Source organism: Eptesicus fuscus, chromosome 14 (assembly GCF_027574615.1).
Source record: "Eptesicus fuscus isolate TK198812 chromosome 14, DD_ASM_mEF_20220401, whole genome shotgun sequence".
Lineage (NCBI taxonomy): Eukaryota > Metazoa > Chordata > Mammalia > Chiroptera > Vespertilionidae > Eptesicus > Eptesicus fuscus.
Genome location: NC_072486.1, coordinates 19,557,173 through 19,575,390, shown reverse-complemented (window position 1 = coordinate 19,575,390; position 18,218 = coordinate 19,557,173). Strand labels below are relative to the sequence as shown.

At 37.7% G+C, this 18,218-nt stretch overlaps 1 protein-coding gene across 6 annotated transcripts in view; it reads right to left on the bottom strand.

Annotated features, from left to right (window-relative positions):
- Positions 1 to 18,218, bottom strand: part of DGKB (diacylglycerol kinase beta) — a 467,640-nt gene that overhangs the window by 70,507 nt on the left and 378,915 nt on the right. The gene's annotated exons all lie outside the window — the stretch shown is intronic.

Here is an 18,218-nt window from a genome sequence, read left to right as displayed (position 1 = left end):
TGCCCTTTTTTCTTTCCCCTTGAGTCTCAGAATTTTCTTTTTGATGTCCCTTTGAGCCGCAGGCCTCGTTTTTCATTGCTCTGAGTGGCAAACTTAGTGAGATAAAAGCTCTCACTTGCTCCTTCTGTTTTCTTAGCTGTGAGAGGGTGTGATTAGAGAAAGTCCTCCCCCATCAAAGGTCCCTACAGCTCAGTAGTGACTATTCTCTTAGTCAGAGGGACTGTGACTAATTTCCTGCTGTAATAAAGTAGGAATGCATTTGTATCTATTGAAATGAATACTCTATACACCTGTATAAATCACTTAAAGATGATGATGATGATGATCTAAGAATATGAAATATAAGCTATGCAGAGGTGAGGGGGAAGGGCAGATAGTCCCAGAGGAAAATGATCTAAATGTCAAGAATTTGGAACTAGAGTAGGGAGAGTGGGTGGGGCACATCCACAGGTAGGCAGAGAGGAAAGTGCCCACCCCTCTCCATGTTCCGCCCACTTATACCCCCAGAAAGGGAAAGGAAACTGAAAATAAGGCTCTTTTAACTCCCCACTTCACAACTGAACCCAAATGAGCAAAGCACTGGCAAGGGCAATTTTAACTGTGAACCTTAGGTTGAGAAGTGCACCTAATTTTGGGTTCAACACAAGAAACTCAAAATTCTGGAAAGCGTGGCATCTTTATGATACTCCTTGCTAGGCAAGTAGCAATCATCTTACTAAGAGTTTGTCCTTCTGTCTCTCCTTGGGATGAAACTGTCCAATGTGAAGAAAAAGTCAGGCGTCTTGTGATGGAACTGAAAATTCAACACACTACATAAACATTAAAGAAAAGGAGAACCTCTCCCGCACCTCACAAATACCTTTACGTACGCCCTTGTCATGCTAACTGATTGGCTAATGATGGATTAGGCATTAACTACAAATTTAAAAGGAAAAAGAAGCATGGCTGGTGTGGCTCAGTGGTTGAGCATGGACCTCTGAACCAGGAAGTCACGGTTCGATTTCTGGTCTGGGCACATGCTCAGGTTGCGGGCTGAATCCCCATTAAGGGTCGTGCAGGAGGCAGCAGATCAATGCAGGAGGCAGATGTTCAATGATCCTCTCTCATCATTGATGTTTCTATCTCTCTCTACCTTTCCTCTCTGAAATCAATAAAAATATATTAAAAATAAAAATACAAGGAAAAAGAATTTCATATACTATTCATCAAAAGTAAGTGTGATTTATGAAACTTGCAAATACACATATACATTGTTTTGTTCTTGTCCCTATAAAGTTCTTGTCCCTACCTTAGCAATATCTCCTCAATACAATATCCCTCTTCTGGAAAACATAAGCCACACAATATTAAGTGAAATATTTATTTAAAATACTTTTTTCAGTGACTTAAGTGCTCCAAATGCCAAATTAATTGCTAGGAATAAAGATAATCTTTTTAAAAATATTATCATATGAATTGATTGTTTATGCAAACATAGATTTAATCATCTGAATTCAAACAATAAAAATCAGTCCAAATAATACTCATAATATATGATCCTAAACAGTTTTTATGCAATCTATGCCCTTGAATAGTTTACTTCTTATTGATACTTTTCCATTAACAACAGTAAAATCCCAAGGGATTTAGAAAAGGTGATAGAGCGGGTGTATTACCAATCTTATATCATTGCAGTATTCACTTTAAAGCAAAGTAATCCTTTTCTGTTTCTGCCCCAACATTTCATAATTATGTCATTTTACAAGAATTGTGTAATTTACATAACCACCTAAATTGTCATAATTACTAGAAAGTGCTGAAAAAGCATACGTTAGGCATTTCAGATTCATTTCTGCTCTCTGTTTTAAACTCATTTGAAATGCTTTTTGCATAAAAATTCTTTTGGTCAACAAAAAAGTAACTTTGATTTTGAAGGAACCCTCTTTCCTCCCGCTCAAACTGACTTTTCCTCCAGGAAGCTTTTCCCAGGTGGATGCTGAGGTTCTACTGGGGTACTGGTGGGCCACCAAGGCAAACAAGTCCCTCCTCTTCATTTTACAGAAAAGGAAACTGAGACCCACAGAGGTCAACTGACTTGATCTGAGGCCATCTCCACAGAGTCAAAGGGAGAACTCACTTTTTTTGACTTGCATATTTTGCTCATTGTCCCATACCTTTATCTACTGCATTTAGAAAGAGGAAACAGGAAAGAAAAAAGAATGGAATGGTCTCTCCACAGTTTTCTCAGCATGCCATTTCCATTATAATTATCTTAACCATCTGTTTTACTTGGAACAGGCAAGAGAATTTGATATTAAGAAACTAAACTGTTATTCTGTACAACGGAGAAGGGCTTCAGAAATCAGAATTGGGACCTTATTTTATATCAATTTTATCAGGATTTCATCAGCATCAGTGAATTTGAATGCCAATTTATGGTCATTATTTTGGAAAATAATACTGGCTCATGTAATTTTATAACCATAAATCATTGCAGCATACTATATATAATAATTGTTAAAAGTGTAATCAGAAAACATGTGAATTAAAGAACAGCTAAAGAGTTAAGTGTATTTGAAAATGCCAACTAATTTTCTTTAACTCTGCTTCAATTTCTCCTCTAAAAAGCTAATCTATCCTGTATACTTAAAAGACGATATATTAATGTTTAGCTTCCTGTAGCTAATGTGGCTGTTATGTGAAGCTATAAAATTTTGTGGCGATGTAAATGATATGCATGAATAGCAAACCCCATTTCTGCAGTGTTTACCTCTTGCATATACTATATGGTCACACACTGCATACAACACACACACACACAATTTATGATACTACTAATTCAGGCTAGGTTTTGAAATGACATTTAAAAATGAGTTTATTCACTTATTTGGTAATTTTTGTAAAAAAATTTAATCCTGATTTAAAGATATAATTTAAAGAGTGGTGTACGTATTTTGCAGCTGTAGACTTTTCAAATTATAATTTGAAAGAACCAATAATACTTCATGTTCATAATTTAAGATGAATTATAATTGTTTGACTTGAACCAAGCACTAGAAGAAGTAATTATCAACAGAAAAAATCAAATTATCACTTCTCAAATAAGCCTGAACAGTTTTCCTAGGAAAACTGAAGGGAGTGTCCAATTCAATTAAAGAAAAAGAGAAATAATATAATTATTATTTCTGCCAAAACTTTGGGAAAATATTAGCAAAGCCAAGAAGAACCAGCAATCCTTTCAACAAATAATTTCTTCCAAAATGTTAAATTTATCATAATGACACTGAAGAAAACAGCAATTAAATAATATATATATTCAGAATTTAATATTAAGTCCTTTTCCCCCCCTTTGGCCTCTTTTAATTTTTTTCTTTCATAAGTCTTATTGTAATATTTGCTCAAATTTTTTCTTAAATTTTTGGCAGTGTGGTAGAAGACCAATAAACCAGTCTGGAGCACTTACTAAACCTAGTACTCAGTTTAGAGTATGAGAAACATCTTTCAGAGATTTTTTTTCCATTTTTACTTTTCTTGTAAACAAAGTTCATTTTAAAGCCACAGGTAATAGCCTGCAGCTCAGCATTACATTTGCCTAATGCTTTTCTATATTAGTCACTCATAATAACCAGTCACTCTGTTATATATACCTATAAATACCTATACAGTATATGCATATATATTACTTATGTATAAATATAAAATAAAATGGAAATGGATTCCACGGAAATGAACAACATAGCTATGAACGGTATGCTCAATTTATGCATACATTCCTTCTCCCTCCTTCTTCCCTCCCTCCCTTCCTAAATTTTTTTTATTACTTTCTGGTTTATGTATTGCCTCCCCCACACCCTTCAAGTGGCTGGTTGTGAAATTGCTAATAAATGAGGCATTTATTCTTTAATGTAGTATGTTCAACCCATTAATGTGCCAGTGGAGCCACCAAATAGCCACTAGTATGAGAAAATATTGACTTTAGTAAGTGTAATAATTATATATACTTTATTTTTTCTAATATTTGACAATTATTCAAGATAATTTTAATGCCATTTGAATATTAATTCATAGAACATTTATGCAACTTATCCAAGCCCTAGCCAGTTTTGCTCAGTGGATAGAGCATTGGCCCACGGACTAAAGGGTCCCAGGTTCGATTTACATCAAGGGCAGTCTCGATCCCCTGCCCTGGTATGGGTGCATGTCGGAGGCAAGCAATTGATGTGTCTCTCTCACATCAATGTTTTTCTGTCTTTGTGTCTCTCCCCCTCCTTTCCACTCTCTCTAAAAAATCAATGGAAAAATATCCTCAGCTGAGGATTAAAAAAACAACAACAAAGCCAAGATGTTTTCATTATGCAATAATCTGAGATATGAAAATATGCATCACTAATTTGGCAACAAATATTAAAAATTATCATTTTAAGTTTACCTACTTAAGATGATATAAAAATAAGTTTTTTTTCTTTTCACCTATATATTATAATCTTTGCAGTGGTCAATGAATGTTATTAATTCAATATTAATTTGAACATAAAACATAATCAATAATTCTGTAGTCCCCAGTACAATTTATAATTATTGAAAGCATTTTTATTACTATATTTGTAACTGAAACCGGAGTCATTTTCATTTTCATGTTAACACATTTTTTAAAAATATTTTTTAGCAATTTCTATGTGAAGTCCTATTCTTTTTTCTTTTCCTTTAAAAATATTGATTTCAGAGCAGGAGGAAATGTGGGAGGAGAGAGGGGGGGAGAAAGAGAGAGAAAGAAGAAGAAGTAGGAGAAGGAGAAGGAGGAGGAGGAGGAGGAGGAGGAGGAGGAGGAGGAGGAGGAGGAGGAAGAGGAGGAGGAGGAGGAGGAGGAGGAGGAGGAGGAGGAGGAGGAGGAGGAGGAGAAGAAAAGAGAAGAGAAGGAAACACTGACCAAGAATCGAACCTGAGACCTTCTGGTGCAGACAATGCTTCAACTAACTGAGCCACACTGGCCAGGGCAATATTAACACATTTTGAACATATCTATTAAGTTGGTTGTAGTCTCTCAATATAGAACCATACAATAAAGATGTCAGAAGTTTGTGAAAGTAACATGTTTTTCTTAAACCCATGAACTTCCTTTTATAAAAAGTAAGAAGTAATGAAAAGTTATTTTTTGCCTTGCTTTCCACTAATCCCAGGGCTAAATAGTTGACTCTACTAAAATATATTTTTTAAAAAAAAGTGTACCTTCTGATTTAATAAGAACGAAACTCATTAATGCTTATAGCAAATACTCATTCTCAAAATAGTACAGGACAGAGGGTTAAAGATTTTATCTTCTGTGGGGAACAGAGAAGTAGAGATGAAATTTCTCGACAGGGAAGTTTCAGGCAGTATTCTCTATGTTGGATGTCTGTGGGGTAGCGGGTCCTCCCCTAGCTTCTTAGTCCAATTTCCCTGGATCAGGCTGGCGGCAAGCAATATTCTTGGCATCTCTGCTACTGGCCCAGAAGTGCCAGTGCATCACAAGACCTGTGCCAACCCTACTGATTTTAAACCAGATTAGACCACTGTCCCCACCTGCCAAACCCAATTGAGATACAAGAAGATGAGGATGGTGTGCCCACACCTGTGAATCTCCCAGATGTGGCTGTACAGAAGCTCCCAAAGTCATTTAACTTCACGATAATATCACTCAGGATTTTTGGAATTAGATTCATCACATTATGGTGCAAGTTTACAGAATTTTTCCTTATTCTCAACTCTACCGTTTTAACTGCTTGCTTTGATCTCTTTATTCCTACTCAAAAGATTTTAAATTGTGTTGCACCTGTATCTTTTATTGTAAAGCTTGAAAATCTTATATTAACAGTTATAGTCTAAATTCAGGTATTATAAGGACTTTAACAACTCAAACTATTAAACTAGTCGAAGATCTTATAGTAGATGTAAAAGAGAAAATCTATGTTAACTGCACATGATGTTCAGTAAATGATAAACATGTTACTCAGAATAAAATCAGAATTGTACAGACTTATGGAAAATTAAATAAAGGATAGGTGAATTCAGTTAACCAATTCAGGTAATTCCTAGTAGGAACATAATCCAAGTAGCAGTTTTGCACTATTTGAAGAGAGTATTAGTTGATATGCTACATAGTTTATGTATGTACACATGGTAATCAATTTTCAGATGCCTGTTGAAGTATCATAGGAGTACAGCTTATAAAAGTTAGCATGCTTTGCTCAAGGTCTCAACATTTTTTTAATTTCTTGTTTTTTAACTGTCAAAAGGAGAGAGAGACATAAAGCAATGATTATATTACAGCGAAGAGAGATTTTGTAATGTCAGCAATAGAGCATCTTCCAAGGGAGATGAATGCCCACTCCCAATGTCTAACTTTGTAACTGCTTTTGCTGTTTGTTTCCTCTCATTCATTTTGCATCCGTGTTAGGCTTGCATCTGTTTATGTGCTTGTCTATTATTCATCTACAGGATAACTGCTCAGCAGTCGTTACTTCCTTTCATATCTTTTCTGCATCTTTTGTTTCCATGCGTTGTTTTGGCAATAAAACCAAGAAAAGGGTACAAAGCTTATAAAAAAGTGCAGTTGGAACATCATGTTTTTATAGCTCTAGGAACATTAGTGCTGATTTTGAAAAGTTTTAAAAAATGTTAACATGTATTCGGCAAAGTTTAAAGCTCAAAGGTATGATAAATTTGAAAATTTGAGCGAAAGTGGAATTTAAAAAGTGTTTCCTAAAACAGCTCACTACTGTTTGACTGCCTTGTGCAATTTTCTGTAGACCGTACCTTTTAATACCAAAAATCTCAAGCAACACAGTCACAGTAATTCCTTACATTTATATAGCACTTCATAATTTTATTATGTGTTTACTCATTCATTATGTCCCATGCTCTTTCTAGGTAGATAATTAGCATCATCATTTTACGCATTAAAGAAAAAAAAGAGTAACTATGTTAAATGATGTGCTAAGGTCAAAAGGTCAATGAGTCTGTGAGCCTAGACTAGAATCTACATTTACCTGACACCCACCCAGCTTGGTGTGGGCCAGAAGAATCTTCATAATATATAGCTGTCTCAGACATCCTGTGTGAGGAAAGGGTAAAATAGAATTTGGACTCTTCGATTATATAAGCACTAGTGACATTGAAAGGAAATTAATTAGAAGGTGGCCAGCAGGGCGGGACTGGGGGAGACAGGCCAGAAATGCCCTGGAGCCAACCTCCCCCTGTCCCTCCCTGGCTGGTTGCACCTGGGGTAGCGCCATGGCTCCAAGGTGTCTGTGGAGTGAGTGGGTCCCTCCGGCAGGTGGGATCCCTCGGCCTGGCCTGTGGGGATTGGGCCGAAACCATTCCTCCGACATCCCCCGAGGGGTGCCGGAGTGCGAGAGGGCAATCTTCAAAGTTGCTGTCATACAGGGTATAGAATGCAAATGCAAGTGTGCAGTAAACCAGATTCAGGGCCGACAGTGCTCCAGCATAACCCATGGTCGAAGGTTGAATTGCACAGCCCCGTGAGGAATCGGGCTCCCTCCTCTCTGCTTTCGGGTGCGTCACCCGAGAACCACTGCTGCCAAGTCACTGCATCTCAGCAGCTTCTGCGTTAAATGTCTGCCCCCTGGTGGTCAGTGCGTGTCATAGCGACTGGAGAGAGGGAGAGACACTTAGCATATTAGCCTTTTATATATATAGATTGCCCTAACTGTGATTTTAAATTATTTTTGTGTTTTCAAATCCATTAAGTCTCTACTTGTAATTAAGGCCCACCACGTAGAATACAAAAAAATCTGCCTTCTATACAATAGGGCTCATGGGTTCTTTGAATTCTTTCCATTCACTCCAGAATGAAAACTTCTATTCTGTATTATTAATTTGGTTTTCTCAAGCTATATTACTTCTAAATATCTGATTCAATATGCTAGGTTGGGCCCCAAGTGTAATTCCTAGGTTATTTTCAGCAAAAAACAACAACAACCCGAAATGTGCATATAATCAATTCTAAGAATCAAAAGCAGGACACTTGTATAAGCTTATGCATTCAGAATATGCTTATACTTGTTTCTTCATGAAATCTTCATATCTATACTAATAAAAGGATAATATGCTAATTAGACCAGATAGACAGGATGTCTTCTGGACATCATTCCGGATGTCCTTCTTGACAAAGCCAGGTTCCAGGTGAAGCTGTCTGGGGTCCCATGTGCCTGAGGCCAGCCAGAGGAGGGAAGCCTGGGTCCTGGGTGTGGGGGCCGAGGCAGAGGCGGTTAGGGGCAATCAGGCAGGCAAGCAGAGGTGGTTAGGGGCAATCAGGCAGGCAAGCAGAGGCAGTTAGGGGTGATCAGGCTGGCAGGCAGAGTGGTTAGGGACAATCAGGCAGGCAAGCAGGCTAGTGGTTAGCGGTTAGGAGCCAGTGATCCCGGATTGCAGGAGGGAGCAGGTGGGGCTGAAACCCCCCACCCTCCTGCACAAATTTCATCCACTGGGCCTCTAGTATTTACATAAGATACTTTGTACATTATTAGGAATAATTGCCACTTTCCTTACACACTTGTTAAGTTTTGCAATGTATTCATAACTATGAAAAATTTAAACCAAAGGCAACTGCAATGTGATTCATTAAAATGTAAGGCCCATTAATCATGAAAAAGGAAAATTCCTTAAATTTTGATAAGCACAATAAAAGAAGCAATCAAAATCATGATAAAGTCCTGTACTATTTAGGCTTTGTTAAGTTGAAATTGACATGCAGGGCAGGGATTTTTATCTGAATAACAAAAAACTATTCCATAGTTTTGGAAGCCTAAGGAACTTCTCAGATTTAAAGCTGCACTAATTCTGTCATTAAATGTACTTGAACCTATTAAGATAGGTTATGATTCCCAAAATAAGGCTGAGTTGGGGTCATTGGTGATGAGACCATCCCTCTAGCTGGTCTGATTTTTCTGGGATTGAAGGTTAGTTGGTTTGGGGATTCATATGGGATTGGAGTATAGAGATATATGTATTTTGTCATAGTAATATTTACAGACACTACAGAAACACATTTTGGGTGTAAATATTGACAAGTAGATAAAATGAAAAAATAATTTGATCCTGTAACCTTACCAGCCACCATACATAAGGTTCATTTAAAACATTAATGGAAAGGAAAAAGTAAAGAAATGTAGAAGATACCACAGCAGAGGTCACCTTTGTCCTATATTCTCCCTCACTAACGATATATTGACAATATAGTGCCATTATCCAGAAAACATGTTTCTGCTAAAGAGATTTTATTATAAATTCTCCTTGTTAGGTTATTTTAACATCCTCTGTCCCATAGTTGTGAAAGAATAACAAAGCTATCCTCCAAAACCTATGTCCATTTAAAAGAAAATTTATTTGGTTACTATGAAATACTTGTGAAAAAAAAACAAAGAATTTCCACAAGCCATTAGCATTGTACCCAAAATAATCAAGAAGTAATCATGATAGGAACTCATACAATGTAACAAAAGAAAGATAATCCAATAAAAAAATGGGCAAAGGACCTAAAGAGACACTTTTTGAAAGAGGACGTAAGGAAGGCCAAGAGACATATGAAAACATGCTCAAAGTCACTAATCATCCGAGAGATGCAAATCAAAACAACAATGAGGTACCATCTCACACCTGTTAGAATGGCTATCATCAACAAATCAACAAATGACAAGCGCTGGAGAGGATGCGGAGAAAAAGGAACCCTCATGCACTGCAGGTGGGAATGCAGACTGGTGCAGCCACTGTGGAGAACGGTATGGAGTTTCCTCAAAAAACTAAAAATGGAATTCCAATTTGACCCAGTGATCCCACTTCTAGGAATATATCCCAAGAAAACAGAAACACCAATCAGAAAGGATATATGCACCCCAATGTTCATAGCAGCGCAATTTACCATAGCTAAGATTTGGAAACAGCCTAAGTGCCCACCAGCAGATGAGTTGATTAAAAAACTGTGGTACATCTACACAATGGAATACTACACTGCTATAAAAAAGAAGGAATTCTTACAATTTGTAACAGCATGGAGGGAACTGGAGAGCATTATGCTAAGCAAAATAAGCCAGTCAGAGTAAGAGAAATATCACATGATCTCACTCATTTGTGGAATATAATGAATAACATAAACTGATGAACAAAAATAGAACCAGAATCATAGAAGCATCGAACAGATTGTCCAACCTATGAAGGAAGGTGGGGGTGAGGGGGAGATCAACCAAGGACTTGTATGCATGCATGTGAGCATAACCAATGGACACAGATGACGGGGGTGGGGGGTAAGGGCATGTGCTGGGGGTTGGGGGCGGCTGGAGAGAGGTCAATAGGGGAAAAAGGAGACTTATGTAATATCCTATCTAATAATAGAGTAACATGTAAATTACCATCACTCCACTACGCCCACGATTGGGCAGCGGGAGGCTGGGGGGCAGGACTCGGGGTGGCCTATCTGGCCATTGAGAGGCACGGATCCACTGCCACTGAGTGGGGCTACCCTGCTGTTGAGAGGCACAGGGGGCGGGACTCCCACCCCCTGTGCCTCTCAACGTCCAGATCCACGGCCGCTGAGGGGGCCTGCCGCGGACACCCAGCTGCGCCTCTCAACGGCAGGGTAGCCAGGTGTCCGCGGCAGCCCCCCTCACCTCTCAACAGCAGGGTAGCCCCCCTCAGCGGCCGCGTACCATCAAAAGTGGGGGAGCTGGGTGCCTGTCTGCTCCAGCACCAGGCCTTTTAGAAGCCTCCGACGAGCCAGAGGCTTCTGAAAGGCCTGGTGCACCAGCGGACAGGCATCCAGCTCCACCTCGAAAAGCGAAAGCGTGTATTGGACCCTACACGTGCATGATTCAATCATGCACTGGGCCTCTAGTATTACATAATAAAGAATTTAAATTTAAAAAAATAAATAAAAATGGGGAAGTTTCATGTACAAATCCAAAGTTACATCCCCTATTAAAAAACCAGAATTTCTAAAAAAAGAACCCAAGAAGTAATCATGTTGAAATGATTGCTTAATTATTTTAAAATTTATTATCTTTGGAGTGCTTAAGCTATCTTTAAGTGATAAATGGCAGAATGATTTTATTTTGGCCCAGGACATCCAGGATTTTCCTAAGAAACCTACATTCATGCTTCCTTGTCATTTTCAGAGCTGTCACTGTGGCATAAAACGACTCAGAAGTAAAAATAAACTATCTCCCTCTTTCAGTCTCCTCAACCAGAAATGTCAGAAAGTGCCCCCTTACCTCTTGTTCCCTCCTCAAAGGAAGATCCTGGGGGAAAGGACCTACCTCCTGCCATGTGGACCTCCTATTTACTCAGCAATGAAGAGAGAAAAGCTCCCAGCCAGAAGCTGCCTTCCTGATGTATCTTGTTCTTCATTACTATCTTTCAGTCACTGAGTAATCAGCTCTTAATGAGCTCAGTGACTTCTTCAGTAAATGGTTACAGTTTAAAAGGATCAACGGAAGGTACTATTAGAACATTTTAATAAGCCACAGGGGTCTCTGAAAGTTTGTACATGTGCTTCTTATTGAATCTGCAGAATCGGAGTTAGCCACTTCACACACCTTTGTAGGAGGGTCTTTCTATGTGTCTTTCAGTTGTTATGGTCATAAATATGGACTTAATGTCCATGTGACCTTTGTCCTTCGTTTGTTGTTGTTGTTGTTAATCCTCACTGGAGGATATTTTCCCATTGATCTTTCAGAGAGAGTGGAAGAGAGAGGGGGAAAGACAGAGAGGAACATTGATGTGAGAGAAACAAATAGATTGGTTGCCTCCTGCAAGTGCCCTGATCAGGGTCCAGGACAGGGTGGAGCCTGCAACCAAGGTACATGAAGTTGACCAGAATCGAACCTGGGATACTTTGGTCTTCAGACCGATGCTCTATCCATTGAGCCAAACCAGCTAGGGCACCTGTGTCCTCTTTTTTTTTTTACTCTTAGTCATAAATGCCTACTAGTGGTTAGACCTCAGGCACCACCAGGAAATGGTGCCAAGTGACTTAACTGTTCTAATATAGACAAGCCTTGCAGAACATTAATTAAATGCATGGAGCAGTCTTCTTTTAACCTAACATCATGGGAATATAGTTAAAGTAAATGCTCATTATTATTATTATTAAAAATTATAATATAAATAACTCCTATACATAATGTATACAGTATGAAAGTATAATATACAATTACAACAATATTATAAAACAATGTAATATAATATAATAAAAACAATTGGTAGCTTTTCATTTAGTAGTTCAAACACGTGATTTCTCCTATCTAATATTTTTACTTCAGCATTATGGAGATTCCTAATTCTATAAAGGTTATCAAAATTCTGCATACTTTGATCATGTGAAGAAGGATCCTACATAACACTAATGTAATAAAATTAAATATGTGGTTGTTATGTTACTAAACCCAACTCACATGGCTTTCGAAAAATGATATAAGTAATATCCTAAAGCACTTATACATGTCTTAAATTTGTGATTAAGAAATAAGCTGACAAAAGGCTTTTAAAGTTTTAATTAAATTTGAAAATGTTTTGTTTTGACTAGTTGCCTTTTACCGAAGAGTAGGAAAGCAAAGTAAAAAATGAATGAATAAAAGTGATTTGCCTGAATTTCAGGGATTGTTTAAATACATCATGGGAACATGTATGTATACTTAAGAACAGAAAAGAGGAGAATCCTAAAGATACAATCTGCCAACTTCAGTGGAAAATATTAAAAACAAATGAACAATTTTACACTTACAAAACCACTGCACATTAAAGGTTAAATAATAAAGCATAAACAAAACTCCTTGCAATAAATTATTTTTAGAAGCAATGAATATAAAATAACTACTTGGGATAATAGGGAAAATTGCATTAGGTTACTGACCTGCAGTAATTCATATATTTCAACACATCTATATAACCAGGCTAATGGGAAGCAAATCAACATTTTTAATCCATATTTATTACCCAGATGATGACCCTAAATTCAAAAACCTAAGCCGATTTCATTCGATGCCCTCAGTCCCTGACCTGCCTGCGGGCTGACATAATTTTCCTTCACAGAAACCAGTCTCCGGTGGCTTCCAGTCTTGATCTCATCCAGTGTCGGATGAGTTGTCTTTGAATTACAGGAGCAGGGCATATGCTCGGACGGATAAATCAGCCAACAAAAAGGCCTACCAGGGCAAAGAAGCAGGAGGGCACCTGTCCTTGCATTGTCCTGAAAGTGACCTCGAGAGTGACTTCCCTTGAGGTAAGAGGTAATTCTGTCTGCTTTGGCTTTGCTTATATCACTCACAGTGAAGGTCACAAATCGTGACAGCTTTCTGTGCTCGAGGATCAGATGTCTGTTTGTCTGAGAGGGAGCGGAGAGCAGTGAGGCCTGCTTCTCTTAGGAATCTAGGTCAGGACTCATCCAAGTAATGCTACCCAGGACTTTCAAAGCAACTTCTTACATTGTGGAAATACTTTGAGCAAATCCTGATGGCTGTTCATGAATTCTATTACAACCTGAAGGGAGAAAAAGTTATGCTGTCCTTTTTGTGACTCTAGTTTTTCATAAGGTAAGTCATCACATTTAATTAGTGACCTTAGAGAGAGGACAGAGTTCTTAAATTCAACTATATCCTTTATAACCTTCAAGTCAATAATAACTGAAGACGATGTTAGTGCTTCCAAATTCAATAGGAGTGTCAGCAGCAGGAAATATACAAGAAGAAAATCCAAATATATGGGAGCTTAATATATGAAGCTTTCTGAGTATCCCTGAGATACTGCAAATAATTTGGAGTTCATGCAAATAAGAAGCATATGCACATTCCTTAAGAGATGTGGGCAGTATGAAGATTAGAAATTGGAAGAGGGTATGAAAATGGGAGAGAATTACAGTTAACAGAATAATCTTTTATTTTATTTACTTTTTAAAATATATTTTTATTTATTTCAGAGAGGAAGGGAGAGGGAGAGAAAAATAGAAACATCAGTGATGAGAGAGAATCACTGATCGGCTGCCTCCTACTGGGGATTGAGCCTGCAACCTGGGCATGTGCCCTGACCTGGAATTGAACCGTGACCTCCTGGTTCATAGGTCGATGCTCAACCACTGAGCCATGCTGGCTAGGCAAATAATCTTTTATTTTAAAACTATTTTATAGACATGCAATGTAAATAAATGAGAAGGACCCAAGGCAAGAGCACTAAGCCTATTTTTAGAAGATTTACATTTTATGAGACAAAAAAAAAAAGAAAAAATAAAATGGAAAAGGAAAGACAAAGAAAAATTTGCTTATTGCTCTAAGTTTATATAATAATGTTTCTGAAATTATAACCAGTGCCTACTAAAGTGTGGGAAACAGCACTGACACTTAAAGTGTTGAGGAAATGTGACTCCCAAGTCTGGAAGCCTGTTGCTGGTGCGAATGGCACTGAACTTCTAGTTTCCTTAAGAGGCAGGCAAATCAAAGGTGAATAAGTGATAAAAATTGGTGGTGAGAAAAAAGCAGTGCTGAGACATTTTAAAATTCCCAGAACCAGATGGATGCTAATATATTAGCTTTCAATATTAACTAACTAACTCAAATATCCTAATTTTTATCTTTAAAAGTCAAGGTCATATGCTGAAACCACCAACATTTGGTCCATCTGAGACTATTCAAAATAGAGGAACTGCACTTTTAGACCCCAGTAAGACATTTCCCTTTCCAAAACAAATGTATCAAGGAATGTCTTTTGAAGCATTGGGATATCAAAGCACACTGCTTTTCAAGTATTTTATTCAAAGATAAAATATTCAAGTTGGATTATTTCCTTAGCATGCTTTATCTGATAAGTAAAACCTCTCTTCTTAATATTACCACTATTCTATCAATAAAGTTGATTCTACAATCACCTTTGACTGTAGAATCTTCCTCAAATTAGTCTACAATATTGATAATTCTTCCTTCAAAATGATTCTCACTCTTTTTATTTTTATAGCCCTTGCTATAATTTGAAAGTAAACATGGATTCATGATACCCGAATTTTGTTTCATCTTTGCTGTTTGATATCGTTCAAATCTCCTAACTTTATTTATCAAATAAATGAGTAAAGACTACAGAATCTAAATCTCATAAAGGTAATATGGGAGTTTTTGTTGTTGTTGTTTTTCTGTGTGTGTGTGTGTGTGTGTGTGTGTGTGTGTGTGTGTGTGTGAGAGAGAGAGAGAGAGAGTGAGAGAGAGAGAGAGAGAGAGAGAGAGAGAGAAAGAGAGAGAGAGAGAATGTGTGTAATGTGTGTTGTGTGTGTGGGGGAGAAGGTTTATTTACAAAAGAGAATTATGTCTGGGAAAATGAGAAAGATCACAGAAGACATAAAGAGAAGATAGAACTTGACCCAGGCTTTGAATTATAAAAAGAATGTTTAAAAGTTAGAGGAGAGGGGAGTAAAAATGAAGTTGCCCACCATCATTGTTTTTGTTAACAGTTTTATAAAAATTCATTATTTTTATAATTCCTTCCAGCACAATTTCACTAAATATTAGCCACTCTGTTTTTTTTTTAATATATTTTTATTGATTTCAGAGAAGAAGGGAGAGGGAGAGAAACATCAATGATGGGAATCATTGATTGGCTGTCTCCTGCACGCCCCTTACTGGGTATTGAGCCTGCAACCTGGGCATGTGCCCTTGACCGGAATTGAACCTTGGACCCTTCAGTCTGGCAGGCCGAGGCTCTACCACTGAGCCAGACCAGCTAGGGCAATATCACACTCTTATCACACCACAACTCTTATTGCTTTTACTTTCTGTATCTCATTTGTGGAGAGAGAGACATATACAGAGTGATTTTTGAATGGATGGAGGAATAAGATTCATGGAGATCTCATAGAGAACTGAGTAAACAGAAACATAGAAATCATGACATGCTTAATTACATTACACCCTGTTGGGAAAAAGACCCACGGACTGAAAAAAAAAGGAGTTGAGTTAACCAGGTAAGAAAAGGAAAAGGGAAATCCTAGAGGTAGGTGCTGGCCAAGGGTTGAGGAGCCTGTCCAAGTGGCTTCTAACATTCAAACACTGTGGTTTTCATAGCAAGACTAACGAAATCACAGAAACAAGCACCTCCAGCTATTTTGACTCAGGGACAAGTTTACCAACAAAAATTATAATAATTTTACCCTCCATTTAACATGTCTTCACGAAGAAAATGTGCTGGCTAGATCAACGTGAAAGCAGATTTACTTGACAATTATATCTCACGGCAAGTAAGAACTGACATTCTGGTTATAAATTGGCTTTCTACAGAGAAAGACTTCTTTAGGGACAATTAGCTGGCTTGTCTGCAATGTTTATGAAGGCTACAATCAAGCCCAGGGATCTTTATATCACACTGCCTGAATTTTTGTATATCAGTGTATGATTAAAAATTAAACCTAGGTATAATGGCTAATATTTACTGGGTGGTGATTATTTGCCAGCTGCTGCTCTAAGTGCTTTACATATAATCTTGACAATCACTTTATGCTATGCATTTAAAAATTAATCCCATTTTATGGGTGAGGAGACTGAGGAACGGAAATATTAAGTACCCTGTTTAATATCACACAGTTGGAAAAGGGAAGGGCCCAAATTCAGAAGCTGATAATCTAGGCTCTGCAGCCATAATCTTAACCAACGTGCCAAAGTGCCTGTCAGATTGTGTTGAAAATGCCTACATCCATCCTCATGGTAAGAATGGCATATAATTCACTAAAACCCGTACAACAAATTATAATTCTAAAGAGTATAACCAGGAGCTTTTCAAATCAAGTTCTGTGTTCTATTATTTTTTAGCTAAGTCACTGGGAATAGCACAGAGATTAGTTCCCTGAGCTGAGTTCTGGGTCTGTTTCCTCCCCTGGGTCTCCAGCTGTGCAGCCCCAAGCATTCAGCACTGGATTTTTCTAACATTTCCTTGAGGGCTCTTACTACCACCTATTCTTAATAATTGATTATTAACCACTGAAATAGCTACAGCTCCCTGTTTCTCTCTCCTTAGTGTTCTTATGTCTGAAGTCTCTCTGGCAACCATTTTTTTTTTTTTTTTTGTCTCCTGTGGGATTAGAGTTTTGAATACTGTTATGAGGATGAAATTTTAAAATACGTCAATAAAATATTTTTCTGCTTGAAGTTGGAAATTTATATGACTCCCCTCTCCTTTGTTCTTCTCTCAGAAATATGTACCTACTTCGTGGATGCAATCTCACTCTGGTACTCATGACGCAACTTCTCTCACTCTCTTCTTTCTGCCTTTCCTTCTTCCCCTGCCCTCCCTCTCCAAGAAAAGATCCACTTGGGTAAATTAGTCAGCTTCTGAAGTGGACACCTCCTTGTGATAGGCTGTTTCCATAGCCCACTGGTCTCTCAAACACACAGTGTACGGATATGTGCCTTGGGTTTAAATGCTAATGCTCGTCCCATATAAATTATGATCAATTTAATAGTATCAAATGAAAAAAAATATTTTATATTCAGAAAACAAACTGTGGCTGCTAAACTCATGAGGATTATGGGTAAAACGTTCTTGAATTATGGACTAGCCAGTATAACTATTAAACACTTCCCTACCAATAAGCTATTTAGACTCAATAACATGTGCCTTTCACTTTCATTTATGTAAACTCATGAAGAAGGAGAAGGAGGAGGAGGAGGAGAAGGAAAAGAACAATCTCAACTACAGCTGCATTTTATAGATGTCATATCTGAAATACAGAGAGAAGGAATAACTTTTCTGAGGCTATGGAACTAACAAGGGGCAGAACCATGATATGAACCAAAAACATGATGCTTGCCTTACACTGTCAGGTTGAGTCCCAGAAGAGATTTCAGGTTCTTTTTAAGAGGCCTTCTTCACACTTCTGTGCTTCTCTATATTCTCTCTCTCAATAGTACATATATTTTAATTATTAGTATTTTAAGCTACTTTTAGATATTTAAAAACTTTTTCTAAATGTCAAAATGTGTGTTTCTTTCTTTGCTTCCATGGCTTTTTCCCAGGGCAAATACAAGAGCACGTTATCAAGCTTATCCTAAAAATAAATAAGAAATTAAAAATAAAACTCAACTGCGTCCTCCCCTTTTTTTAACCCTATCTCAAACCCGTAAGACCTCTTGAAGAATTCTTCCTTCCCTGGGTATTCAGAGATACCGCTGGTCTCCCTAGCGTAAACAATGTTCCTTAGCACTGAGTATGGTAAATGATAG